Source organism: Anas platyrhynchos, chromosome 11 (assembly GCF_047663525.1).
Source record: "Anas platyrhynchos isolate ZD024472 breed Pekin duck chromosome 11, IASCAAS_PekinDuck_T2T, whole genome shotgun sequence".
In the NCBI taxonomy this organism is placed as follows: Eukaryota; Metazoa; Chordata; class Aves; order Anseriformes; family Anatidae; genus Anas; species Anas platyrhynchos.
In genome coordinates this window covers 25,037,596-25,061,541 of record NC_092597.1, presented here as the reverse complement: position 1 = coordinate 25,061,541, position 23,946 = coordinate 25,037,596, and the positions used below count along the sequence as shown (strand labels likewise).

General features: G+C 44.7%; 1 protein-coding gene across 2 annotated transcripts in view; it reads left to right on the top strand.

The window, feature by feature from the left end:
• The window catches only part of MAP1A (microtubule associated protein 1A), a 59,670-nt gene that overhangs the window by 15,605 nt on the left and 20,119 nt on the right, over positions 1 to 23,946 (top strand). Inside the window, exon 1 of one of the 2 annotated variants that reach the window (XM_038184804.2) lies at positions 7,564 to 7,634. The exons of the other annotated variant lie outside the window; for it this stretch is intronic. The gene's annotated coding sequence lies outside the window, so the exon portion shown is untranslated. Of the gene's footprint in view, positions 1 to 7,563; positions 7,635 to 23,946 lie in introns of those variants that run through there. 2 annotated transcript variants of the gene reach the window in all.

The window sequence follows — 23,946 nt, the reverse complement described above, 5'->3', positions numbered from 1 at the left end:
TGATTTACTTTTAAATATGAGAATGCCAAGAAATATTAAATGCAGGCCAGTCTGTCCTTGAGGTAGTAGTGTGAATAAATGATTTGTATTTCTCAATCCTCTTTAAATGTGTTTGGTGGGATGCATTTTAAATACATCTAAAACAGTGTCTTTTTATCCCTACTGGTATAGGTCTTTATCTGTAGAATTACTGGGCAGACAAGCTGGATGAGACTAGAATTTTTCATGGTTAAAAATAAAAAATGAAGACAGGAAAAAATCCCCAAACAATAGGACACAGTTATATTTTGCTTTCAAATGACCTCTGTTTAGCAGTTCTACTCATAGTTTATAAAACTGAAGCCTGGTCTGGATTTTGTTTGCTACACTTTGATGCTTGCAATCGTGGAAACTGGTTATGGCTGTTCAGTTACTTTGCCTTTAGGTAGGTGAATAGTGTGAATTTCACCAAAGCCTACAACTTTGCTTCTGAAACTTTGAGTATTAATGATTGTGCAGGAAAATCTGCAGTAGACAGTTTGACTCCTATAAAGAAAATTCTTCTGTTCCGAAGATGAGACTTGCTTGTACTTTTACTCATATTTCATGGAGATTAATAATTCAGAAGTGGTTATTGATTTTTCCTTCCATTTGTCTTTTTTCGTCTTGGGTTTCATCTGAACTGCATCTTTGCAAGAAAGCACGTGCTACAGTGCTCATCCTGCAGGATGGCATAAAAGCAGGAGGGAACGGTGCCTAAAATGGATGTCCTATTTGATTTCTGCTATCTAAAAAAATAAATAAATAAAAAATATGCGTATTTCACATCTTTTCCTTTCTTGACTAGTAGGCCTTACAAGGAGCAAATAGCTGTTTACCATAATGCCCCCTACCATGCTTGCTATCTACTAATGCTAGTTTGGAGGAACTACATTTTTACTATTCAAATTTCAAATATGCCTCACAGAACAGTTTCTGTTCTGTAATCAGAGTATATGGCTGTTTCCTGTAGTATCTTTGCATGTAGTAGCAACTAAATCCTCTCTGTTTCTTTCTTTTTTGCTTGTCTTTAAACTGCGATTCATTGTGAGAGAAGCTTCCATATGATGCCACTTAAATCTGAACACTGATAAGTCACAGGTTCTGCATTTTTCCAGGCATGTGACCACTGTTTTATGTTTCTTAAAGAAAATGCCTACATTTCAACATCTCAATGTTTTCCAACTCTAAATATCACACTGAGGAGAAAGGTAAAGGAAGACAGGTATGGGTTAACAAAAACTCTCTTTTTGAGAGAGTCTTCAGTAGTCTTTTATACTGAGTTACATAACAGAAATGACAGGATATTGCAAACTTTCCCATGTATATTTTGTTCTGGAAATCTTACCTGCGCCATTGCTAATTCTAAAACTTGTTCTACCTTCTCCCCAGCCTTTCTTTTGCTTTGCCTATCAGGCTTGGCTACCCATCTTCAGTTTGCATAATCTTCAGTCGCCACTGCTTGTTGCAGGTTTGCCCCTAAGGATCCTGCTGTGAATTTCAGAACTGTCCTACAGGTCTCCTCTATAACATTTGTTATCTGGATAACAGTATCTGGTAAATCAGTGCCTCTGATCTAATAAATACTCTCCTTAAAGATGTCAGCAGCCTTTCTGTTTCTGTTCAAGCCTAGGAGGCAGTTGAAAAAGCAGCAAGTCCCTGGGAATCTCATCCTTCTCAGGGCAGCTGTTGTCTATTACAAGAGATAAGTGTCTCTTTCAGAGAAAGAACGAGATAAGAAACTGTTAAACATATCTGGAAGAAAAAGATGCTCTCTACAGTAGGAAGGATCTTGCACCATATTTTGGTTCTTGCAGCTTCTCTCACACTGCCTTAGGTATTTCTTTGTTACTTTTCAGTGCTAGACCTGGCTTATACCTTCTGTTGTTCTCAACATATGCTGAGACATGTGAAAAGACATGATGTGCCCCTGGCTGGAGAAGTCTGGTGGGTGTTAACTGGGTACTAATGCTGGTGAAGGCTGCTGAGGATACACAGGCAGCATGGACGCTGTGTGTGTAAGACACGAGTTTTTCTTCAGGTAGACATATGCTATTTATTGGCAACATTTGGAGCAGTCTTTCCTTGAACTCCTTGTTATAAAACCAACAGGATTATATCCTAGTCCCTCCTTCCTCTCTACTGCATTAAGCCACCCTTTTCACAGAATGGCTGAGGTTGGAAGGTACCTCTGAAGATTATGTAGTCCAACCACCCTGCCAAGAAGGATCACCTTTTGGGTGCTATGAAGTCATCCTTTGCTCATGCAGGCTACCCATTGGTTCCTACTGTGCCCCAGTATTTGCTTCAATCCCTCTTTATGTTCCTTCTGGTGTTTTAGTACTGCGCATGTTTGCTCCAGTTTTGCAGCCTTGATTTTTATGTCTCTTTATCTTTTCCATCGAGAGCTCTAGACAGGTCATCTTCTGTTATTTTCCCTAAAGCTTTTGAGTTGCTGAGTTAAATTAGGATCACCATTTTTAAAACCTTCTTTTCTGGGACAAGAGAGACCAGAGTGTTGCCAAAGAACTCTCAGGTTTCACAAATTTGTTTAAAGTAGGAATTGGAAAAGAGGTTGATAACAGGTGCTGACAGTCTCTCTGGACCTACATTAAGGGTGCTAGTTGGTGAAGAAAATGATAAACAGACAAATGTAACAGATGATTTGGTCTATCCACCTGTAAACTTGTTAAAAACCACAAGTCAAAGTCTAAAGAAACTATTTCTCAATAGCTCAGGTAATCACTCATTAGGCCCTGAGGCATCAGAAAGATGAAAAGATTACTCTCTAATTAAGAAGTGAGCATAAATGCCTAACAATAGTGGACCTGCAAAGCAGCTGAAAGAATAAAATGCTTAAGGGATCAAATGTTCCTTGACAACTAACAAGGTGTGACTGCTTTTCAGATATAGATACTTTAAAAATATAGTCACTCAACAAGAGCATGAAGTAAATACTTAGTCAGAATTTAAGCAGTCATGCAGAATGGAAGGGTACTCCTATTTGTAAGTAAGAAAGAAAGCTGGAAAGACACACAAAATAGTTACACAAAAAGATTCAGGTGTATTTAGCAAAAACAAGTATTCTAAAAAATCCTGGTAAAGCCCATAAACAAGAGCAAAAATCAGTGTACCTGGAGAGAAAAGAGGATAGGCAAGAGGGTTGTAGAAGTGATTTTCCAAAAGCTTGAAACAAGTAGTCAGGTTTTTTTGTTGTTGTTGTTTTGTTTTTTTTAAGAAGAGAGCCTGAGGAAAAGTCAGTAACTGGGTAGTCAAAAAATAATCTTCCAACAGGATGGATGCAAACAAATCCTTGCACAACTGCAGTCTCCTTCATACAGTATGCTGTGGAGGTATCCTGCTACTTCTCTAGTAATTACATTGCCAGGCCAGTCTTCTGTAATGAGATACCAGAAGTCAGAATTCTTTGCATTGTAAACTGTGTGCTTTTCATTTAGAGGTGCTAGGAAATACCTGACCTTACTAATAAAAACAGAACGCAAATTAAAAGCATGGCTATGGCTTGGTGTATACATGGTAATCCTTTGTTCCACCAATCCAGATGTTTGTATGCTGTTTATTAGAATCTCTAGTCTCATTAAAGACTTGGTATATGGTTATGAAGGAAAATCAGGTGCATTTGAGCCAAAGAAGCCTATGGAAGATAGCAGGCAATTCTGAGCCACTGTCCAAATATTTACTGTAAGCTCTATTCAGTATTATGCTTTAGTGTAATGTTCTTGGAATTCTAATATTTCATCAAGAAACTCAGCCTTCACTTTATATAAACTTTTCAACATCATAGTAGAGAAAAGCATGGAGGTGCGATCCTGGCTGTAACCTAATACTTGAAAATAACAAGAAATAACATCTTAAGAAGTCATTTTTGTTATTTGTGCAGGCCTGGAGAAATAGCCAGTTTGTGACTTCTAAGTATTTATGATCAAGAACAATCCTATCAGTGCAATACAGACTGAGGTACACAGCAATGATAAATGTTCGTGTCAGTAACAGTTTAATTCTTATGTAATTCCATGCTCTAGTCAGTGGGGATCTACACCTTATATCTCAGGAAGTTTCTAGGCCCTTTCCAAGCCCAGCAGACAGGGACTACAGTTTTCCAGCATAAAGAGAGGATCTTTGTTTCAAACCCTGGTGACTTGATGGCTGTCATTATTTGACTCATTGAAGGAGAGTTTTTGTTAGTGTAAGTGGTAGAAACTCAATCCCTTCTCTAATTCTGTTAAAATAAATCTGTCCTTGCATCATAGAATAGTGTCCCTAAATACCAGTGTTCAAATGGTTCTTGGAATGGAACATCAGTAAGCCTTAGTTAATACCAAGAGCACTAGTTTGTTTTTTTTTTCCCCCCTCAATCTTTTGTGGTCCTGATGTCTGTGATGTCTTATAGGTGACAAGTGAAATGTCCTTATTTCCTGAAAGAATGAAGAAACTGTGATGTTGATCATAGCTCTGTAGGTCTTTCTGGCTTTAGAAAGTAGGAACTGGAAGCTAGAAAATGGTCTTCCCTTTAGGAACTGGAAGAGACTTGAAGTTCAGTAAGTGCTTTCTTTCTTAGTGCACCTTTTCTTCTTTCTTTGACAGCTATTCTTAGGGGGTTGGCTTTTGTTTTTTCTAAATGATAATTTGTTGATCTCTTTAGAAGCTAAAAAGAAGAGGCTATCTGCAATTGTCATCTGATCACATAAAGGCAGGAGGGCTGCCTCAAAGAACTGTTCAGAAAGAAGGCTTTTTAGGCCAGTTAAATGACTGGTTTGTGGTAAAGGCAGCAACTGTTTTAAGAATCTCTTCTGCTTTGAACAAATGTTTTGCTAGTCAAGCAGCACATATATGAGCTGATTGTACGCCATGGATTTGTACTTTGTGAAAACTGCCTTAACTCATAAGTAATTCTTATTTGTAAGAACACCTGTGATAGACAAAAACACAACCCTGCCTGCCAGGGCATAATCATATAACAAACTGGAAAGTGAGGAGGTAAATTGGAGGTAAGAGATGCATCTGTCTCCCGTTCATTCATTTAACAGAGAAAAACATTTCTGATATAAACTCTCAACAGCAACTGGAAGACTCAAATTTTTTTGTGATTTACATGGAGGCAGATACATTGAGGCAAAAGAGATAAGATCATGTTAGCATTTCTCACTTTATAGAAAAGGTAGAGGAAAAGCACCATTAAAGACATGAGAGCATGGACGCACTAGTGAAAGTTAATGGGAAATAATTCTTTTTATTTTCCTCTCTTGAATTAAGGAGTATGACACAAAATCACTGGCCAGAAGTTACAAATCAAATAGGTAGGAGGAAGAACCTTTTGTACAAGATGCATTGCTAAACAGTTGCCACAGAGTTGAAAAGTATACATAGATTCAGAGCGCAATAGAGAAATCTTCTAAATGAAGATGGAAACAACCTTTGTTGGAGAGCGAGGGCTCCTAAGCTGGTGTCTTCCAGAAACTAAGAGGTATACTCGCCGGTATACCAATCTGTCTTGTATCTTATGCTCTTGCACAAACTGGTTGAGTTTGGAAGGGACCTTTGGAAGTCATCTGGTCCAACCCCCATGCTTAAGCAGGGTCACCCAGAGCAGGTTGCCCAGGACTCTGTCAGACATTCAGAGATCTGAAGATCTCCAAGGAAGGAGACTCCACAACCTCTCTGGGTAGCCTGTACCACTACTCAGTCACTTGCACAGTAAGGAAGTGCTTCCTGATTTTTAGGTGGAACCTCTTATGCTCCGGTTTGTGCCTATTGCCTCTTGTCCTGGCACTTGGCATCGCCGAGAGGAGCTGGGCTCTGTCCTCTCTGCACCCTCCCTTCAGATGCTGATGAGATCCTACCTGAGCTTTCTCAGCTCTAGGCTGAACCGTCCCAGCTCTCTCAACCTTTCCTCGTGACAGATGCTCTGCTCCCTTTATTATCTCAGTGACCCTTTTCCGAACTCCTTCCAGGAGCTCTATGTCTATATTGTTCTGGGAAGCCCAGAAATGGACGCTCAGCTCCAGGTGTGGGCTCACCAGGGCTGAGTAGCAGCATGACCCCCTGGAGTATCAGCTGCTTCACCCAGTTTTGTGTCATCTGCAACCTTCTTCAATCACTTAATTGCAGTTGTTGCTATTTCTCTGTGGCTGGAATGTTATGCTGTACTGATGATTCTGGTGACTGGAAAATAATTGTGCCCCCCACCATTTGTTAGTTGCCCGGTTTGACTGTCAAGTGCGTAGCTGGGCACAGAGCTACAGATCAGAACTGCTCCTTGTGGTGACTTTTACTTTGAAGGTGAAAGCAAAACTTAGAAGGCCCTGTCCTCACCTAGTGCTTGCCACAGGCATTCCTAGCCACCACAGTAGCTTACTGGCATGTGCAAGTAGCTGGTGTCACTGCCTCTGTGTTGGAACTGTCAAGCAGCAGACTGGGATGTGGCAGGTGTAACAGAGCAATTCAGCAGCTCCCATTGCACGAAACTATATATATTTTTTTTCAATATGCAGCTGAAGTTTGTCCCTTTGAGTTCCTATTTAAAACATATTAAAAAAAAAAAAAAAAGCCTCAGATGTTAGATTCCACTGTGTTAATGTTTCCTGAGGTTCACAGATATTAACCACTGATTAGCATCATCTGCAAGCTAGGGAAAGTAAAGGTGTAATTTATTGTTAAAATGCATCAGAATTTGGTGATAGTTTTATTCCTGAGCCTTCCATTGTCTCTGACAGCCCTCAGAAGGTCACCAAGAGGGACGCTTGCTGTAGGGCAGGCAGGACGCCTTCGGCTTTCCTAGTTAACTCTGTAAGCTGGGACCTTGTGTAAGGCAAGCAGGACCCTGGTAGTGGTTTTCAGTGCTTGCTATGGATAAAAGGTTACTATTGGCAATTAACATATTATGGAGTAGTTACAGGCCCTGCATGGAGTGTTCCAAATACTGGGCTCTCGTTCCTGCTCTGCTGGGCTTAGAAGCATGTTTCCCCTGCCTCGGAAGTCTAACAAATCAGGCACTGTGATATTGGTTAAGAAATGAGTTGCGAAGTTCTTAGCGAAATGTTTAAATCATTTTCTGAAAACCGTGCTGGAAATAATCTCCAGAGCTCAGGTTGCTGGCATTCTCGCGTCGCTCACTCAAACTCTGCTGCTAGCCAGGCAGCACTGTCACCAGCCAAGCTGCTCAGGCTGTACCAGCTCTCTCCCGCTCGGTCCACGGCTAGCCTGGCGCAAAGCCCCCCTCAGACGAAGGGGGGGGGGGTGCCGCTGCTCAGGGGCACCGCTCCGAGGAGCAGCCTGACCGGAGGCCGCGGGGGAACAAGCGTTCTGGCAACGCGGGGACCCGCTCGGCCCCCGCCACGCACCCGGCCTGCCCGCGCCCACGAGCGGCCGGCCCCGGCGGCGGCGCGGCGCTGCAGCGGCGGGCAGCGCGCAGGGGGTTAAGGCAGCCCCGCGCGGGGCCGCGGGCGCGGCGGGGGCCGGGCGGGGGCCGGGCGGCTCCGCCCTCGGCTCGCCCTGACACAGCAGCTGCCGCCGCGGGCCTGCGCCGCGCATCCCCGGCTCGCCCCGCGCCCCGCCACGGCCGCCGCTCCGCGGGCCGCGCGTCCCGGGACACGATGGTACGTGCGCGGTGCCCGCCTCGGCCCGGCAGCCCCAGGCTTGGGCTGGGCTGGGCTGGGCTGGGCTGGGCTGGGCTGGGCGGCGGGGGGGCGGCCGCCGTCAGGACCCGCCGTCAGGACGGCGAGCCCCTCGCGGGGCCGGGGCAGCGCGGCTTTGTTCTGGGGCTGATGCCGTCCGCTGCTGTGGAGAAAGCTCGTCGGTCGGGGGAGGACGGGTTCCGGGGGGTGGGGGGGGGTACTGGAAGTGCAGGTACCCGGCCCCGGCTCCCCGGCCATGACCGTCCGCTGGCGGACCGGGGGGGGCCGGGGCCGCGCTGCCATTGCGGAGGAGCGGCTGAGGGCTTCGCGGAGCAGGCTGCAGCGCCCGCGTTTGGCCTTCCTTGGAGTCTTATGGGAGCCGGGGGCCGACTGGCCGGTGGCCGAGGGGGCCGGGGTAGCGACAAGAGGGCGAGGGGGCTGCGGATGGCGCTGGTCGTTTATGACCCTTGTGAAGACCTCGCCCCTTTCAGCTGCTCCTGCTCCTGGGTGTCGGGACAGACTGGATTCCCTAGCTGCTCAGCTGTTTACTGCGCTTGTGTCGTTAGCTCAGGCACAGAGAAGGATGCACAGTGACTCTAGAGGAGGCTCTGGAGAAGTCGGTCTGCCTGCCAGGGGCTGCCGGAGCCAGCGCTGCGGCGTTATGCCTGATCCTGGCGTGGTCGTGCCTGAAGATGCGGCGCTCGGGAGAGGGGCGGCGGCGGCACAGGGCACCTCGCGGGCGCTCCCTTTCGGCAAGGCTCGGTGCAAGCCGGCATTAATGCCCGCACCGCCGTCCAGCTCAGCGCTGGTGCTGGAACGAGGCTAATGCCTGGCAGGAGCGGGGAGGGCTGTAAAGGGGGACTGTCGTGCCGCCGATTAGATGAAAGAGAGATGCGGGCACCCTCCTGCTATTTCTCTTTCCTTCAGTGCTGCACACCCACGCACGAGTAGTCTCGGAATAGCTGAAGTTTGGCTTTGAGCTGCTCAACGCTACATTCTTCCACTACAGGAGGCCAAAAAGCTCTTCCAGTTAGTGGGGTAGGAAAAAGGGAAGGTTCTTGCAAAACGCAAGTGATGCAGCTTTTCTAGGGCAGCGGAGGAGGAGAAGAGATGTGGCTAGATTTGGAGTTGAATTTTGTTATAGTAGGCTACAAGGAGGCATTTTGTGCTTTAGAAGTGAAAACGACAAAGTGCTTTCTTTTTCCTAGTAGCAGTCCTTTGTCGTCCCTTACCCTGCTGTGCTTCCCCGTGTAGCACAGTGGTGTATGGGGCCAGCTTTTCCCTTTTTGAGGAGGGGAGAAGGTGCGTTACCGGTGGTGCAGTGTGATGACACCTTTGCGGTCCATGGACACACAGGGATCTGTTTTTTTTGGATATCTTTGTCCTCTGTTAGTATTGTCTGTAGTAAACATCTTGTTAAAAGTGTTAAATCATCTATGCTAGTGCTAAAATGTGTTGAAGCATCTCAAAATAGGGCTTTTTATCTACAGCATCCAGAGCTGGAGCAGGGTTTAGCATGGTGCACATATCAGGCTACATGACTGTGAATATTGGAGACTGCTGTTTTGGCTGCGAGGAAGAAAGAGAGGCAAACCTCTTTGACTGAGAAGGGAGCAATTAAAAGTCGGTACTGATGCCAACAAAAGCTTTTTTAATAGAAAAGAGAGGGGCCGCTGTGGCTGGGGGCTGTGAGCAATCGGGCTGGGGCTCACGGTGATGTAGGAAGGAGAAAAAGGAGGGAGCTGGACATATTTATCGCGCAGCGGGCTCGGAGGGGAGGAGCGTGGCTGCTGCACACTCACACGCAGAAACGCGCACACACACACTGCGGCAAATTCTGCAGCTGGTGCCTGCTGGCTTATGACTGCAGAAAAAACAAGCTCCAGTTTAAACTCTCTGATCTCAGAGACGAGGCGTTTCTATTCCAAGTATCTCTGGTTCCACTGCGAAAAGCCCTGCAGGCTGGGCACTCTTCCAGAAGGACAGGGATTCCTTTTCTTCTGATGGGGCAGGGGACCTTTGACTGCATAAGGTCAGTATCCTCCCTGTCTCCTTGACAGCTCTGTACTGCTTGGTTGCATCCAGATTGCATGTCTGCCCTTACACTTCCTCCAGCAAGTCGTGGTTGTATACAGGCCAGAAACTCTTTTTCTCTCCCCTCCTTTCCTTTGATCTGACAAGGCCAGGCTGTCAGATCTTCCACCTTGCTCCCATTTTGTGGACAGAGGGATGTGTAGATTTGCAGTAGTTTCTCTCCTGGCAAAACAATCCACGAGAGGAATGTCGTTCACATTGTCTTTGCCATTCTTCCACATGTCTGTGTTGTCAGTATACCTTAGTCATGTCCTCAGCAGATATGGAGGTAAACAGACGATGGACTTGAGCAGAGGAATACAGTCAGCAATAGCCAGCACAGGCTCTCCTTGGTGAAAGCAAGGAAGCCGTCTGTACGTAAACAAGAAATGCAGCGTGTCTCATTCAAAGGCAGGTGTCTGGGCACCAGACTAGGGGTAGAAGAGGGGTTCTACAGCATGAGCTTCTGTGGGGCATGGTCTTGCATTCTTCTGTCTGTCTTCATTCACATATCATCCTAGGTAATTCCTGGGATGGCTGCATCTCTTAAAAGAATAAGAAACTGAGAACCAAGTAAGGATCCAGCAGTATGTCTTTGTGATAGGTGTCTGAGATCCCAGTTGGTTCTACTGCTGGCCTCTTGGCTAGCATAGCCAAATGTGCTATGTGCATTATCACAGGCTTTCATTTGTGATTGATGGATAGGAAAGAGAGAGACCTGCAGGCCACTGAATGCTATTGGAGGACAAAGAGGACAAGGTTGGTTAATATCCAAGGACTTCACAGTAATAACTAGCTCAAAATGAAGGGTGTACTTTCCAGACTGTGAAGTGTTTGTGAAGCAAAACTACTGCGAAGGGAAGGAAGGGAGGTCGTATAGTTACTGGGCTGATGGATAGTCTCTGTGTGTGGGAAGGAAAGAGAATAAGTTACATGTATATGAAAGCTTAGAAAATATTCAGGGGAAGATTCACTGCAGTGAAAGAAGAGGATTTGTTTTTCTTTCCCCTCAAAAATCCTGAATTAGTTACAGGTCCATATCATTCTGCAGACACAAGTCTTGCTGCTGTTGAGAGGAAAGACTAGAAAAGGTATTGAGCTACTTCGGTTCTAACTTGGTTGGTATTTGTTCTTTTTTCATCCCCTTTGAATTGCTTGATTGAATTGTGCGAATTAGAGCAGCTTGGATGAATTCTGTGGACTCCTCTTACAAATACACATTTTCCTTTGTCTAGGACAAACATTTTCCCCTTTGCTAAAGCATTAAAGGTAACAAATTTCTACAGGTTTAACGAAAACTGAGGGGCAGTAGAGGAAAGTGATCCAACTTAGTGCCTTCACTGGGACAGTAGGTATTCTGTTTGGCCTGCCATCTGGGCAGTCAGCACTTACACACCAGCTGGTCAGACAGCGCACTTCTATCTCTGAGTGCGCTGCCCCTTGACTAGTTGGTAGTTATGACTCATAAGAGGACCTGAGGATATTGCAAGAAACATGGAGGGTAGCTAGGATTATTACAGTGCGACAGTGCAGTGTGGACACATAAAATAGTCATTAATTGCATGGCTAATGGAACAACTTAATTGTATATCCGGTGCTTCAGGGAGCCTTCCTAGGCTTTATTCACAGATGAACTTGAACATTGGTGTCCTTGGCCAACAGGTTCTTAGCTCTCCTGAGACAGGCCTCTAAGTCTTGCTGAGTCAATCTTTCAAATGGATAGAGTAACACTGGGTTGGACTATTTTTATGGGAAGTGCAATTTGTTTTCCCTTCTGCGTTCCAAAAAGACATCATCATGCAAATACCTATGTTTTGAAATAAACCAGAAAGCCCGTTCTTAGCTTCAAAAATAAAGGTTTGGATAGTTCCTCTAGGAGGATGAAATTTGAGAATCGCAAACGAAAGGAGGAGTGTAAGTCACAGATGGGATAGGCTTTAACATGCACGTCTGTTATCAGTATGACCTACTGAACTTGAGTCTCTTTGTATGTGTTACTGTCTTTCATGGGCCTTCTTGTGAAGCACCAAAATCTCTTGCAATTTGCTAGAACCTACCTTAGTGTCCTGGGTTCTCAGTAGACCAGGTATGTAAGGTTCTTGGTGAATTTGGCATTCTGCAATACAAGGCATCTTTATTGTGAATTTTTACTGGCTTTTGAGATCCTGGAGAGTAAGGTGCAACAGGAGGAGAACTGAACCATAGTCACTGGTCAGTGCCTGGGGCGTTTTCCCTCCATTTCTTTAGTGTGAAGCAAAGGTAAAAACAAATATCAGAGCTCAGGCACGGCAAGACTGCCAGACCCTTCATATGTGATGTCTGAGCCAGTTCTCCTTTATCTCCTGGGATCCACCTAAATGCCTCAGGCAGCAGTGGTTTAATAAATGGTTGTTGCTGAATATGTTCATAGAGTACCTGACCTCAAAGTCTTTTAGCTCTTTTATCCTTGGGAAGGAGAGACCATTCCTGTCTCAGGGGAACTGGACATGGTAAGAAAATAGAAATACCAGGCGGCAGGACATAAACAGCACAAGCTATAGCCTTAATCCTCACCAGGAGGCTTGTCCAAAAGTTGCATGGTACCACTGCTTGGGTGGGCTGACATTTTCTAGCTCTGTTTTTCAGGTATCTTGTTAGTCTTTGAGAAAAGTCCTTCTGGTTCTTTCCAATGAAAAGATTAAAGCTGTAAAAACTTGGTTCTGTTTTTCAAAATATGCTATAAGAAGAAACAGATTTAAAAAAAAAAAAAAGTCTGGAAGCATAACTGGCGAGTCTAGATCATTTATTTCATCTACTACTTTCAAGTTAAGAGATTCTGTTAAGAAACTTTGCAAAATTGTTTTTCCACTTCCTGTAGTTAGCCAGGGATTTCACTGGGATATAGCCATCTCACCTGTGCCATCCTCCGTTAAGTGCCCCTGCCAAATTCTTAAATAACTGAGGAGAAAGATGGGAGGAAAAGGCCCTTATCTCCATTTTGAATGTTGTCTGAGGAATGTCAGCCTGTCATCAGACACTTGTGATACTAACATCTACCTTAGAGGTAAAATGGGCAAGAAACCAGTGACTTCTTGTGGGCTAGATTTATGTTCTGAAAAGCCTAAATGGTGTGAAAGGGGTGGACTGCAGTACTTGGATGTAACAGAGAACATTGCCCAGGTCATATAAGAAGTAAATTGCTTCAAACAAGGACGTGGCATCTTTTTGAAGAACCAGCTTGCAGGCTGGTAAATATGAGTGCAGTTGGTGTTTTGGCCCAGTTCCTGACTGACAGATTTGCATGAGTGTTTTAATTGTTAGGGGTTTTCTTTCCTGCTGCTGGTCCATGTTCAAAAGCAAAGGCGGAGGAAGTGGAATGCATGGGACCGTGGAAGGGGTCTGTGCCTGCACGACTCTGAGGGAGCCAAACAAGAGAGAGGCTCTGAGACAAAATTATTCGTGATCTTAGAAGACTGTTCTAGTCCTTTTTATTCTTCCAAGTTGGTAAGTTCAGTCCCTGATTGCAGCATAATCTGTGAACTGAGAGAGACCTGGCTAACTGCATGGCATTAAGAAGTAGGGGCTCAGGCAACCTCATTGCAACTTCAGTGAACTCAGTGCAAGGCAGACTGGTGAGAAACAGTGGCTGAGTTGATCTGTCACTGGTATTGACAGAAGATGTCTACTCTGACACAAGCCTCCCTGCCTTTTCTCAAATACTTCTCATTGTTGACCAGACAAGCCTTTTATTTGCTGGCAGAATGCACAGGTGGCCTGGAAGCCCTGCACCTTTAAATAACTTTCTGTATCTCTTTCATTGTCACCATACTCCATGCTGTAAATGAAATCCCAGGAATCCAGACCATGTAGAGAACTTAATGAAGTGGCAACTAGATCCAAGCGTGCAAAGTCAAAATACAGCAAGGAAAAATGTTGGCAGAGGACAGCTGCTTTTTCCTCAAACATTGACAGAATACAGCCCTTCTGTGCTTTACCACTGCTGTCACACACAGTCCACAGCTGGATTCATAAACATGTGTTGAATAAAGATCACATTCAGCATGTCATCTTCAAAGCAAGCAGGTGAGAGAGAAGACAAGCTACTTAGAATGGGACTGTTAACTTTAGGGCATAGGAAGGAAGTTTGAGGAGTCTAAACAGATGCTTGAAGTCGGGGCAAAGAGCAGACTTGCTAGAAACTTGGCATCTGGGTGGGCCAACAAGAGGAAATCTGAGATTGATTTGTGTCCTTATTTGTGACAGTTGTCCTCTCTCCGATACAACTAAGTTCTCTCTGCCTCAGGCAAGATCTTGCTTACACAAGATCAGCAGTAACATTTCATATTGATCAGTTGTCCAAAAAAATAAACAAAAATCAGGGAGAAACAGGACAGATCATGAGCTATACCTCCAAGTCAGACCACTATCAGCCACATACTTCAAAACTAGAAGGACATAGCGAAGATATGTTATGTTCTGCTTGTACGAACATGTAGCCTGTTACTCATATTATTATTAAAATTAAGAAATTGGAAGCTGCCCAGCTCTGCTACTTACAGGAGTCTTTAGCACTGGTATCTGGAATGATGCATCTGCCTCAGTGACAAAGAGTTTTATGGGAGCCTCTTTTCAGGGACTGGTGGCAAATCACAGCTGAAATTCTACTGACAAGGAAAACGAGAAAAATTAATTTGTTTTCCAAAGGGAACATCATTAGTCTGTCAACAGTTGGTGGAGTGAGGACAACAGATAAGAGGATGTTTTAAGGTGTTCTTAGGTTTCCTTTAGTGGATTTAGCTGGAGACATTTAAGAAGCTACATGTCTAGCTCCTCACAGCTGGACAGAATGCCCGAATGCAGAGTTGTGTTCTTGATTCATGTGAATGCCTTACACTATTTCACAGCAAAAGAGACAAGGAGAGCTTCAATTAGCAAACAACTCCAAGAAGGAGAGAAGTTTCTCAATGGGAGTTTGAGTCAGCTGAAAGGAACAGAATCTCTCCTGACTGATTCTGCACCTGGCAAACTATACAGAAGTGCTCATCTTACCCATTAATGTAGCTCAGCTGTGGTGTAACTTCCAGTTCAGGGACATTTAACAAACTGTTGCTGGAACAGTAACTTCTGGAAATAGATACAGCTGTTTCCAAAGTGAACATCTGTGTCTTCAATTAGTGGTTCTAAAATGGCTGAGTTATCAAGTTGTTCTTTAGTATAAGAGTGAGACAGTATGTGCAATATTTTCTCCACTTACACTGCATGAAAATCTCATGTCATCTGACACAATACTACCTTTTAAGAAAAATGAGCAATAGAGTGGGAAACATCCCCTTGTGAGGAGATCCACAAGCAGGTCCACTGGCACGTTAGCGATCCTGCTTGAATTCCTGAGCTGGAAGAAATGCACAGATTTAGGATTGCACCAAAGCAAAGAGGTCTCCCTAACCACAGGGCGCTGCCAGTACCAGTGTGCTCTTTGTGTCCCCTGCTGAAATAGCTGTGGCTTATATAATCGAATAATTATTCCTTAGAGCTGATGGGTGAGGGAGAAAAGACACTCACTGTATAGTCTGGCGTTTGGGACACAGATGTGTCACGATCTGTTCCCATTTCTGTGCTAGCAAGTGTTTCAACTATGTATACAAAAGAGACTAACTTCAGCTGGAGGGACCAAGAGCAGCTCTGTTTGGTCTCTGGCAGACATGGAACCAAACAGAGGTTTGTTCATATCCCGAGGGAGTCAGCCAAGAGCAGACCAGTGGCATCTTCCTTTGGGTTCTTTGCCTTCTACAGGACTGCTAGATACTAGCCTCCATGTGCTTCCAGATTCCTTAATACTTCTCTGTGGCAGATCAGGATTGGGATGTAGGCAACACCTTGATTGTGGGCATGGACAATGATGAATTGGAGAGTGTTTTGAGCAGTCAAGAGGAATAAAAAGGTAACTCCGACAGCCTGAAGAGCAAAGTCTCATGGCAAGAAAAAACAAAGAGGTTTAAACTGGCAAAGAATAGCGATCCTATCATATCTTCTCAGTCAAAGCGTACGCTGAACCCAATACAGCCATTTTTGTTTGAAAAAAGAATGAGTCTGGGATTTTATGTGCATGAATAGAGTATCCTGCAAATAATTTTCTGAAAACTTTTAAGGGAGAGAAAGAAAAGTAAAAATAACCGACAAATCAGTGCAAGTTTAAGAAAAAAAATCTTTATCTTTTATCAATAACTTTAAATGATATTTAATTCTGGCAAATATATTCTGTTGCAATCTAAAAAAGTGAATATTTTGCTTTGAAATTAAAAGTTTTTTAAGAACAGCTCATTAGTAAAATGATTGTTTTAATATAGTAGCCAATATGAGCACTACATTAGCTATGGAATCTAATTTACAGTCTGTGGAAACTGAGACTGTGGGTCATCTTCTCTCTTCAGAATCTGAGGAACTGGCCAAGCTCCTTTCCTTGTGCTTGGGTGATTCAGTTTGGATGTGGGATGTAACTCTGAACATGAAGGTGGCTGCCTCCTACGTGGCTAAGTTCCCAGAAGTAGAAGCGGACTATTTTGCTAAGCCAGGCTGACACTAGCACTTTCTATGCTCCTGTTTGCCCTCTAAAGGTCAAACCAAAATGAGATATAGCCATTTGCTCTCCATGCCATGTTTGTGGCAGTGGCAGTTACTGCTGGTTGTGTAGGGCCAGGCATTGTTGCACAGATGCTTTACTTACAGCAGCTGCCTCCCTCTGGCAAAAAAAATTAACTGTCAGTTTTCTTTAAAATAGAATTTTCCCCAGATCTTTCCTTTCTAGATCCCACCACAATCGTCCACATGCTGTTCAGAATCTCTTCAGCCAATCCATCTGCAAAGGGATTTCTTTTTACATTTATTGGGGATGCTCCTCTTGAATGTGTTGAGCTCACAGGCAGCGGGATGAGTGCGTGCAAACTTTCCTATTACTGCTCACATTTTAGTTCATACTGCCAGTGCTGTGGTTACCCACAGGTTGCCCATGCTTCTGCTCACAACTATGAAAGCACCAAAGCATGTGTCAAAGGTTGATGTAGCCCCCTCACATGCTACAGCAGATCAGGGATGTTATTCCTTCAGTACAGCAAGGATACCCAGGTACAGAGATGCACAGGCAGTCGGTAGGTAAGGAGGTGCTGAGCTGTGATTTTGCGGTTGCTGGTTTGTGTACTGGCTGCCAAAGCAATCTTTGTGTTTATTTTTTAATCCCTGAGCCCATCTGACTAGCTGGCAGAGCTTCAAAATCTCCTCCAGCTAGAGCTGGTCCTACCAGCTGTATGCTGCTCAATCTGCATGCTGGAGGAAGGAACTTCAGCAGCTGCGTGCCCTTCAGGTGGTGGTTTTAGGACATTGCTTCCAGCAAGAGTGCACTCGCTCTTCTCCCTCGCTGCTAAACAATGCAGGGCTTCCTTGGGCTTGTTGGTAGGGTGGGTCTGTATTGCAGTAGAAGGTAGGAATATGTTTTTGCACAGAGGGGATAAGAAGTAATCTGCCTCTCAGTAATCTGTCTCTCTTCCAAGGAGCTGTAGCTTGCTGCACTCATTACAGTGTTGGAGTGTTTGTGAGGAAGACAAAGGAGGTAAAGAGGAATAAATAATATTCCCTGGATGGGGGAGAGTTAGTTTCTATGTGGTCAGATGAACAGCCTGCATTCTCTGTTTGCCAAGGTCCTGCTAGCTCTGTAGCACAGACTTTGCACGTTCCCATCAGATACTTTTCCAGGCTAAACAGTCCCAGCTCTCTCAGCCCTTCTCTCATCAGAGGTGTGCCTGTCCTTTAATCATTTTTGTGGTCCTTCTGTGTATCTTGTTTATTAAGGTTTGATGTACCAGTCAGAGCATTATGACTGACTTTAGCACAGTCTCCCTTGAAAGATGCCTCTGTAGAGCTCTGGCCTAGGTGATTGTATTTTACAAAGATGAGAACCTGGGTACACTGGCCTGACAATTGGTTTCTTATTTCAGGCAAGTGCGTTGTAGCTGTAGTTTCTCCAGTTCTCATCAACAGAATAATAAGACCTCTGAGATTTGGTGGTCTGAAAGATTACAGCAAATGACAGGCAACAGCCCTTGCAGCTATACTTGTTAGCCCTTCAGATCAGCCCAGAAATTATTATTCAGCTACAGTTTTTTATAGGTGCTTTCAATTAGAGTGGCATTGCACATTACATACAAGGATCTTTATTGGCAGCAAGAGCAACTTTTCTGCCTCCAGGGCCATCTGTCTGCTTCTGGGATCATCTCTTTACTCGACATTCTGCTTGTCACGTAGTGACCCTAGACCACTGTCCTTTGTTTTAGCCTAGACTGATCTTCCTGCATCGTCCTTTTTGCTTGACTGCTGATCACTAAAAACAGTGTCAGGTCCTTCATTCTCTCACAGTATGTGTGTTTGCATATGTAGACAGCTGTGGATGGGTAACTCACACCAAAATCTATATGGTTTTGCTCATCCCTTGCTTTCCTCCAACAAAACCAAATAAAGTCTACATCCAGTGGGCCACATAAAACAAGCAAACAAAACAAAGAACACTTTTCTCCCTCATGAGTCACGATCCTCAAATGCAGCCTGCAAATTCTGAAATGCTCCTTAGTACTAGCTTTAGAAGTTCTGCTATTGCCTAGAAAAACTGTTCATCACATCTGGGACATTAATGTATAATGCTTCCCTGGACAGTTCCTGCTGGCTTCTATTCAGAAGGCAACTGCCCTATAGAAAAAGAGCTTTATGCATGCTATCTGTGGTCCTTCAAGATGGAAGTGGCATTGCTTCTGCACAATGGTAAGTATTGTCATCTATGTAGAGGAGAATACCCCTCTCTGAACTTTCAGTGAAGTCATGAATGAGGCATTTATATAGAAAATCTTTACGTATCATATACTGCAAGCAGTTTGTGCAGGTAAAAAGCAACTAATACCATGAGTAAAAAACTAGTTGAGACAGAAGAAAAATATATGGCCAGGTTTGTGCCACATGAGGGGGTGAAATACAAGGGCTTCATGATTTCCTACTAAATATAAAGTTGATCAATACAGCAGTGACCAGAAAAGGGTTTGGAATGAACACGGGGGTGGATCAATTTGCAGATGATTCAGTTGCTTATATCTAGAAATGACTGTTAGGAACTTATGCAACTAAACTGTACAGTCATCATGATGTCCCATTAAATTTATTGTCAAAAAATGCAAGATCAAGTACACTGGAAATATTAAACCTTCCGAACTCCTTGTAAGAGCTCAGTTAATTGCATCATGGCAGGATGAAATTTGGATGTCACTGTATACCCCTAACTGAAAATCCTTATTTGATGCAAAGTTAATGTCAGGTTATGCTACGATGCCTAAAAAAAACAAAACAAAAAAAAAATAAAAAAAAAACAAGATAGGGAATAATACAGAAGATACAATAATTCCACCCTGTGAATTTTTTGTGCTCCTTCTTGTTTTGATACTTGCACTCTTACTTATCATAAGGGCCGTAGCAGAACTAGAGGAGTTTCAAGAATTAGTGACAGTGGGATGAGAAACTCTAGAGAAATTCTCCTTTTAAGAAACAGATAGCAAAGACTAGGGCATTTCTGCCTTGGTGGGGATATAATAGATAGAAACATTCTTTGTAAGTGCAGAGGCATTGTGGTTACTGCAGTAATTAGTGTTCCTTAGCACACAAAGTGAAGATTCATGTGAAAGGGGGATTTCAGTGTTAATGAAATTAACTCCCAGAAATACTGGGGGAGAGGAGATTTTGTTTAATGTATGCAGCAGGTGAGCATGGTTTGAGAGGGCTGAGCAGGGATGGGGATCCGTGTTCAGAATGCACCTGGAGATCTGTAGGCCTCAACCTGTGCTCAGATGTTTGTGCCGGGCAAGTTGAAAACAGCAATTTTCATGAGCCGGAGAAGGATAGTCTTCATACTGTAAATGTATTTAAAGGTTTTTCCCATTTGCAGTGAGATTTCCATGCATGCAGTTCACCATGCTAGGGCTCTAGTAAGGACCATGGCTATGACACAAACAGTGTGCTTTCAATCACTGCCCACAATGTAAGTCACACTGTTACTCATTTCTGTTGCAAGTAATTTTTGTTAGTAAGAAGAAGGATACTGGTCAATGTGTTTAAATCTTGGGCAGGCCTGTGCAGAGGGAGCTGCCAGCAAAGGGCTCCTCAGACTGATGAGCACTTGTATTCAAAGAGGCTTTGGAATGACTGGCATTCCCTTAGCTGCCAAGCCTGCAGCCACTTGACTGTAGGTCTGAAAGGAGTTCGGGAACAAAAGCCTGAGGGCCAATACTCCACAGTCTGACTGCTTTGTCAGACTTTTCTGCCAGTGTTGTGGCCCAGCACAAATACGCTGTCTTCCTGGCCTGTTCTCTACCTTTTGCCTCTTACTGGCCTTATTCTACCGTGGTGCTGTCTCTGAGCAGCCGAGGCACAGTTTCCTCTTCCTGCTGACTTCTCATCTGACTAGTGAGATACTGTTTGTAAAATTATTTCCAGACCCAGGAGATACCGTTTGTTCTAGAAGCCTACCCTAGTTATAGGCTTGCTTTCAGCTGATGTTTCCTTCTCTGATTTGTTGTGAGTGTTTAGGAAAACTACTATAAAACAAGTTAAGCAAAATTTTACCTAAAGTAAACTTTTTATTTTCCTATTCTTTTAAAAGAAAGTTGGTGTTCTTTCCTACTTTCTTCCCCTCTTTTATCGGTAGGATAGTGAATTCTAAACTCATGGTTCACATATCAGCCAGCTGTAGGAGAACTTCTCATCAGTTTGGTGTCAAGGTTCCTAATCCTGGTGAAATCCTAGGCCAGTTCATTTCCAAAAAGCTGCAGTAACTGATTTTTACAGGTTTGCTGTGCGCATTCCTGCCTTAGGAATGTTCCTCTGGATGTTGAGTCCAAGCCAGATCAGCAAGTCCCTGAGTGGCAGCAATTGCTGATCTTTCATTTCGGGGATACAAAGGGGAAACAACACTGATGATTGAAGTAGGACCTTGAGCCCTGCTTCTCCCAGTAAACTACTCTGAAAACGGTCCTGTTGTATCTTGGGCAGTCACCTGATGTCAGCACAGAACCATCATGGCAGGGGAGCCAAAGAAAGTATCACCCTTCTGGCTGTCCCAGCAGCATCTCTCATGTGAGACGTTGTGCCAGTAGAATAAAGCATAGTTGGGCCAAAGGAAGGGTGATGCAGCAACAGAGGAATAGTGGTGCTGCAGGGCTGGACAAGCACCCCTTCTCTCCTTCAAAGAAACTTTTGTTTCTGCAGCCTGACACGTGCTGACAGTACCTGGCAGTCCAGTGCCAGCCGTGTGCAGCTGCCACAGCCCAGCCTTTGTTCCATCCTGGGCAGGGGTGTGGCTGTTGCCAAGCTGGGCCCGGGGCGCTGGCTCTGAGGGGCTGACAGGCCGGGGGGGTGGCCGTGTGCCACCTCAGTCACAGCACGCGGTTCAGCTGAGAGCACGTGTGCTGGTCTGATTTCTCTCTGAATTAAGTGCAAGAACCATGTTGGGTTTTGTTGTGCATGCATGTGTACAGTGATTCAGTGTTTCTGGAATGGGCTTGTCTATGTGGTTATGCTCCTGTATCCTTCTGAGAACCAATTGCAGCAAGGAAGGCCAACCATATCCTGGGGTGCATCAAGCACGGCATCGCTAGTCGGTCAAGGGAGGTGATTGTCCTGCTCTACTCTGCGCTGGTGCGGCCTCACCTTGAGTACTGTGTTCAGTTCTGGGCACTACAGTACAAGAAGGACATTAAACTGTTGGACAGTGTCCAGAGGAGGGTGACAAAGATGGTGAAGGGCCTGGAGGGGAAGACATATGAGGAGCGGCTGAGGGCACTGGGCCTGTTCAGCCTGGAGAAGAGGAAGCTGAGGGGGGAACCTTATCACAGTCCACAACTTCCTCGTGAGGGGGCGTGGGGAGGCAGGAGACCTGTTCTCTGTAAACACCAGTGATAGGACCGGTGGGAACGGTGTTAAGCTGAGGCAGGGGAAGTTTTGGCTGGACATCAGGAAGAGGTTCTTCACCGAGAGGGTGGTCGCACACTGGAACAGGCTCCCCAGGGAAGTGGTCACTGCACCAAGCCTGTCTGAATTTAAGAAGTGATCGGACTGTGCACTTAGTCACATGGTCTAAACTTTTGTGCAGACCTGTGTGGTGCCAGGAGTTGGACTTGATGATCCTTATGGGTCCCTTCCAACTCGGGATATTTTATGATTCTATGATTCTATGAATTGCTGCCACTGGAGAAAGGGAATCCACCCAAGACTGGGTCAGGAGCAAAGCTCTGGAGGACTGCCCTGCTTCACAAGGTCACTGAATTGTAGGTTGGAGGGGACTTCTTGAGATCACCTACTCTGATCCTACCTACCCAACAGGGTCAGCTACAGTGGGTTTCCCAGGACCGTGTCCAGTTGGGTTTTGAGTATCTCCAAGGATGGAGACTCCAAAACCTCTCCGTACAACCTGTTCCAGTGTTTGACCACCCTCACGGTAAAAAAGTGGTTTTTTTGCGTGTTCAGATGGAGTTGCATGTATCTCAATTTGTGCCCATTGCCTCTTGTCCTGTCACTGGGCACTACTCAGAGGAGTCTGGCTCCATCTTCTTCATTTCCTACAATCAGGTATTTATAAATATTGATAAGTTCCCTGTCTGGCCTCTTCCTCCCCCCCCATTCTTTTCCAGCCTAAACAGGCTTATTGTTCTCACCCTCTCATATGAAAACACTTCAATCCCTTAATCATCTTCGTGGCCCTTCATGAGACTCAGTACTTCGCCATTCTTACCTTCCATCTGCCAGCAGCTGCTGGCTCCACAGCTTGAACTCTTCTTTTTCTTTCAAGCATGAAGGGGACTGCCCCTCTGTGGGATGGGAGGATGTGAGCAGACTGCTAACCAGCCATGCTTTGTTTACCAGTCTCAGCAGTGACAGCTCAGCTGCTTAGGTTTGAATGACAGAAATGGCAGAAAGCAGCAGTATTTTAATGCCTGTTAGTCCTGCAGACTGGCCCCTTTCCCTCTATGACTGGCATTGTCCGTTACAGAGCCATTAGGCTGACATTGCCTCCACAGCACCTTAGTACCTGGTGCCTGGAAGGATGCCCATGTGTTGGCACCAGTGACTGCTCTCTGGGCCTGAGAGCCCTCTTCACGCAGCACAAGAATGAGGCTACTGGCCTTGGTTCTCTACACCAAGTTGTGTTCTCCAAGTGATGTGGATAACAACTGCCAAAAAGGTCTCTATAAGCAGGAAGGTGGTAAAAGTTGAAGCAACGGGATTGTTTCCATTTCTCAACCGTAGGTCTGTGACAGAGTGGAGTAGATTGCTTCTGCACTGAGCAGCATGAGTGGAGGCCCAGGTGTGGGGTGAGCTGTGCAAAAACTTCCCAATGCAATCAGTGAGGAAACCAGGTACTCCTTGTGTTCACTGATGGGATCTAAGCAACACCAAAGTATCAGTGCCTTTACAGTTACTCTTACTTTAAGATAAGAGTACGATGAGTGGATGAGTATTTTTTTTTGGCTGCAGTGCATGCCCCAGACACTTCCTGGGCCCTTCTCATATGCTCCACCTGCCACCCCCCATACCACTCGTCGTGGGCTCACTTGCAGAATCCCTTCTTTGTGCAGGGGCTTGTTTTCTCGTCTGGCAGAAATGCCACGGAGCTGAGTGCAGACATTTCTGTTGCACAGTGATTGGTTTTGTTTTAGTCTGGAGGGACCATTTCAGACAAACTGAAAAAAATACAAGTTCACAAAGCAGATAGAGAAGCGGAGTATAAATAATTCTGCTCAGAGCTTAAAGCCTTTGTCATTTTGGTCTGAAAGATGCATTCAGGGCATTTCTAGCTGGTTTATACTTAATTGCTGGCAGTAAAACATCCCAGTAAACTGAGTTTGGTTAAAGCTATGCTAAATATTTGCCTTCCTCTGAATTCTTTCTTTTTGTGTCCTTTTGGTACCGTTCTTTGAAATACCAGTTTCATTATGTTATTTTAGAAGGATTGAGATCTGCCCAGAAAGAGAGATGATGGGAGGCTGTGGAATAAAGAGGGTGGGAAGAACAACACTGACAGAGAGCAGCAGATGTATGGAAGATGAAGGATTAAAAATAGAAATAGATGTCCATTTTCAGTGAAGATTTATGTCCCTCTAGACTATATGAGAAGCTAAACCCTATGAAAGAGTTAAACCCTATAAATTATAAATTTCAA